Genomic DNA, 4749 nt, shown 5'->3' with positions numbered 1-4749 from the left:
GTGCAAAGTAATAGTGCAAATGTAGAGTGCAAGACGTATATTGGAATGATAAAGTAAGTAATGTGCAGGTGTGGTCAAAGTGGGGATGACTCCACTTATCCACAGAGTGATAACAGTGCGAAAGAAGCTGCTCCTGTGTGTGGTTGTTTTTGTGTGTAAAAAATACAATTGCTGTAATACAAAAAAATACTATAGCTTTGATAGACAATACTATAGCTTTAATTAAAGAAAAATACAAAAGGTTTAATGAAAAAAAAAAAATACAAAAGCTTTAAAAAAACAAAAAAAAAATAGAGCTCCAGTCCTTCAAGTCCGAGTCGAGTCTCAACAAGATCAGTCCTCAGCTTGCCTAAAAAGAAAAAAAAAAGTTTGATGTCATACTAAGAATGAACATGTTGAAAAAAACAAGACAAAGTGCCTTACTAACAACCCTTTTTTTTCTGATCACAAAAAAGTAGTTTTCCCATTCCTTTGATTGTTATGAACAAATTTCAATTTACCGTCTGTGTGGGGCAAACTTCAGTGCTAGCCCAATCAGGTCCTCCGCCTCTGCAGCATTTAGCGCAGGGAAGTCCCTTGTCATGAAATTGCATTTAATTGGAAATGGAAAATTCAAAGCCGCTGTACCTTCAACTGGCACCCAAGGTGAAGAAGGGTGAGTCAAAGTTGACCCATCCAGCACTGGGCGACCGACTGGGCGAGGAGTCACCTCCCTCTGTGTGACGAGTTCTGCTATTTACAACCAAAAAAGTTAAGTTACAATCAAATCCCTTGTCATGAAATTGCATTTAATTGGAAATGGAAAATTCAAAGCCGCTGTACCTTCAACTGGCACCCAAGTCCTGGAGGGAGGGCATTTTGTTCCTCCTCTCCTGCAGCTCAGTGACTGTCGAGCAGGACGACAGCAATATGTCATCGACTGGAGCAGAGGGAGGTGACTGGGAGCTCCTTAAGAGCACGAGCAGCTCATCCATCTTCTCCTCAAATGCGTCCATTCGCTGTGCCATGTGGTAATGGTTGTCCTTATTGCTATGGAAAATGGATGGTGTTAGTTTTAGTTGTTAAATACATTATATACCTGCATATGTGAACAAATTAAGTGAGTGTTCTTACCTCTTATTTCCGTCTCCATGGCCAAGCCACCTCCCTCTGTGTGATGAGTCACTTGTGCTGTTTACAACAAAAAAAAAGTTACTTACTCTCAAGTTCCTTGTCATGAAATTGTATTTACTTGGAAATGGAAAATTCAAAGACACTGTACCTTCAACTGGGTCCCAAGATGAAGTGGCAGGCGTTATAATAGACCCATCCAGCTCTGGGCAATGAGCTGGTTGCCTGTGTGGTGTTGACTCATCTAAAAAGAAAGTAAATATGAATATTGGTCAGTTAATTTATGGTAGGTTTCTTGCACATGACATTTGCAAAAGATAAACCTATGCTGTTACATTAAACAATCGCTAAAAAGAAAAACTCACATGCAGGTGGTGGAGGCAGTGACATCTGCTGACCTAATAAAAGGCAGGAAGAGACAAATACATCAGAACAGTAACATGATATGCACTAGGTTAATAAACATGAATGTCAGTAGTTCCATGGTAGGAAATATGACTCAACTGGTTTTCTTTAATAATACATGTATAAATGTTAACTTACAGACAGGGCTTCCAGGCACACGCACCATCCTGGAATGCTTTCTTGCTTGCGGAACGGATTCATCTGAAATAAAAGACCATACAATCTGCACTGATTGCAAAAAGAATATTTGAATTGTGCAAATAATGTAGTCTGTATTTAAGAGGTCTTACCATCACGTGACCATGCACTGCCTTTTGTGGACGCTCGCATCTTCTTCCGCCTCAATGCTAGAAGTGTCCATCAGCCGCTGACATTTTTCCATAGCTTTGGTGTATGAATCTACGTTAAGAGAACAACGTTTTTGTGAGCCAGTAGTAGAGCAAAGCAGTATTTCCATATAGAGAAAACTATTATTGATAGTATTGTAGCAATCAGTCATCTGTACACAACCAGATTTTCTTGACTGGATATTTGGCCCAGCTTTTGACTTGATTTTTGTATTGTAGCCCAGAGAATTTCTAATGGGGAGACACAGCATCCATAGAAATGCATGGGCTTAGTTTGTAAAGCCAGTATGGCAGCTGTGTATAGCCTACTACACACATTCCGCCCCTTCCTGTATGCTTCCCAACAGACCTCTGAAGTTCGCCTACAAAAAGGAACCAAAACTGCCATCTTTGCCTATAAGGAGATCAGGGTGTTAATTTAACCTAACTACCTATGACCAGTTACATTGCAAGTTAGGTCTGGGGTAGCAAAAATCTAAGTTGCTGTCTTAACGTAGGCCTGTTGAAGATCACAGTTAGCCTACCACTCGAAGGCAGAGGACAAACGTGTGTTGAGCAAAATGTCTGCATTTCAGACTTCTTCGTCCCCGGGAGAGTGCAATAATTCTCTCCCCATGTTATTTTCCCATAGCAAAAATGGCAAGATAGGCTACCGGATCTCAGCTTTTTGAAGGCAAAATTCAGAGGTCTATTCACTTGAATCGTCTATCCGATCAACTGTGTTACAAAATGGCCGCCGACAGTGTAGCCTATACATTATCAGAGTCAGATTATTAGACATTCTCTGACATTATCTATAGCCATCTCTATGGCTCTAGTGTAGCCTACATATGCAGGACTGTTCAGTAGGTTATACCAACTTAAAAAGCATCACCATCTCAGTATACCCACTTAAAATAGACTAGGATTCATTTGGGGTTGATCACAGTATAGCCTACCCACTACAGCTAACTAGCCTACATCACAGTAGCCTAGATCCAGCTACTTACAGTAGGCCTATATCCACTAGCCTACACCACTGCTGCCGAGTGACTTGCCTAAAAGGACTGACTGTACACTAAAACTAATTAAAAGAAACGGTAGCCTAGTGCTATTATTTGTAACATCAACGCGAGCAGGTTAACACGATGACACAAAACATACAATGCTGCAAAACATAACACGTTGAGAACAGCTCAAACAAAGACGAACGAGCAATGTGCTCTGGTAAATTACAAACTTGGCAGAATCGGAATATAACAAAGCCCTACAAGTGAAAGGACTTAAGGTTAAACCTCAAACTCTTGCATTACAACCACTAGGCCTACATCATGAAACTGTAACATATTTCACTTACTTTCGTGAGATCGAATTCAAGACGAGTGTAATCCATTCCAAGACTTCTTCCAGCGGCGTTCAAGAATCACGGAATTCAAACAGAGCCCGTTTACGGAAGTCAGGACAAGACTTCAATCGATCACCTGAAAGCAGAGGCGCTGTCTTCCCCCTACTGGTGTGGGGGTAGGCCTACGTGTAAGGGAGAGCCTGTCTGATTGAACTGAAGTGAATTGTGAAATGAAAGAAGTGAATTTTCTTAGTTGTGAAAAGTGTTCTATTGATAGATTTTTGTTTAAAGTTCACCTAATACGTAAAAAAAAGCACAAAAGTATATATTTTTTATTTAGTAAAATTGATATTAGCCTAAAATAAATATTATCTTGATATGATGTTTACCTTACTTAGATTTTATAAGACCAATCATTTGAGTGGATCTAAATCAAGTGACTGCAAACATTTTGTATGTTACTTCAAAAACTGAAATGGAGCTTGTGTTAGTATCGACTATAGCTGTTATTGTCTCCAGTTTCTAAAGCTGATAGAGGCGCAATCAATCACACGATGCCATATAACACATTTAACACGGCATGGAATTGGAATGAATAGAGACGCATTACCATTGACGTCATTGCCACCTAATCAGAAGCCTCGAATGCAAATAATGTAAAATGTGTGAATGTAAAATGGTAATGGTATACTACAGGAACAAATGAAACATGTTCTGAATGTATTCTAGTGATAGCAGAAAACTATTATAAAAATATTTTATATTTTATTTACCGAAGTATTATTGTTTGTTTAATCCAACGTGAAACTGCAATCGGTTCTGAATGCAGACCAGGCGTCTTCCCCCTACTGGCGTGGGGGTGCACTCAGAACAACCAAAAACAACCAATAACAACTAAACGGGAACGTTGTGTGAAGGTACTGTGCAACCACAGGAGAAAGTTTTGGTTGGTTGGTTCCCTTAACGTTTAGGAACGTTAAGAAACCCTTAGGTAACGTTCCCTAACCGTTAGTTTTTGGTTTGGTTCGAACTACCCTTTAGGGAACCATACACTAACGTTCCCGAACGTTCCCTTAACGTTTTGTGTTAGTGGGGTAGGCCTATAGGCCCGACGGTAATTGTAAAGCAATTTACAAAAGATTCACTGAACAAAAATGCTGATGTGATACATGAAAATGTAGCTAAAAATGTGGAGAATGCAATGCAATCAAGCATTTTGGACTATATATTGTCACAAGCTGCATGGCAGAATAGGCAACAGGCCGATGTGCGTTTCATTTGGAGACTGTTTTGCGCGACAGAGACTGAGTTTGCTGCTGATATTCTGGGGATAGGCCTAGCCAATGTAGGCTACGACTTCAGCCTTTTAAAGCAACACCAAAGAACTTTTCATCTGTCGCACGCACTATTTGTTTATCGAGCACCGGCTTTGCAAATAACAATGTCCACAGACAAGGTAGAATAAGTTGCATGATTTTATGAAAGTACGATGTATGTACGATATATATCAGATGCAAGTCAAATTTGTAGTTTCTCATGTCTCATTCCATCGAACTACAGATC

At 39.9% G+C, this 4749-nt stretch overlaps 2 long non-coding RNA genes across 2 annotated transcripts; both read right to left on the bottom strand.

Annotated features, from left to right (window-relative positions):
- Positions 1 to 264: 264 nt before the first annotated feature.
- Positions 265 to 1316, bottom strand: LOC143142052 (uncharacterized). The gene is made up of 5 exons (XR_012990870.1): positions 1262 to 1316; positions 1114 to 1170; positions 823 to 1029; positions 501 to 732; positions 265 to 349 (listed from the first exon to the last, which is right to left on the bottom strand). It is a non-coding gene; the product is annotated as an uncharacterized LOC143142052 (long non-coding RNA).
- Positions 1317 to 1548: 232 nt separating this feature from the next.
- Positions 1549 to 3345, bottom strand: LOC143142051 (uncharacterized). The gene is made up of 3 exons (XR_012990869.1): positions 3199 to 3345; positions 1806 to 1914; positions 1549 to 1716 (listed from the first exon to the last, which is right to left on the bottom strand). It is a non-coding gene; the product is annotated as an uncharacterized LOC143142051 (long non-coding RNA).
- Positions 3346 to 4749: the final 1404 nt, after the last annotated feature.

This window comes from Alosa pseudoharengus, unplaced genomic scaffold (assembly GCF_046254945.1).
Source record: "Alosa pseudoharengus isolate Yale_2024_CS ecotype anadromous, Long Island Sound unplaced genomic scaffold, YU_APseudo_1.1 YU_APseudo_1.1_scf_24, whole genome shotgun sequence".
In the NCBI taxonomy this organism is placed as follows: domain Eukaryota; kingdom Metazoa; phylum Chordata; class Actinopteri; order Clupeiformes; family Clupeidae; genus Alosa; species Alosa pseudoharengus.
This window is presented reverse-complemented; position numbering and strand designations above follow the sequence as displayed.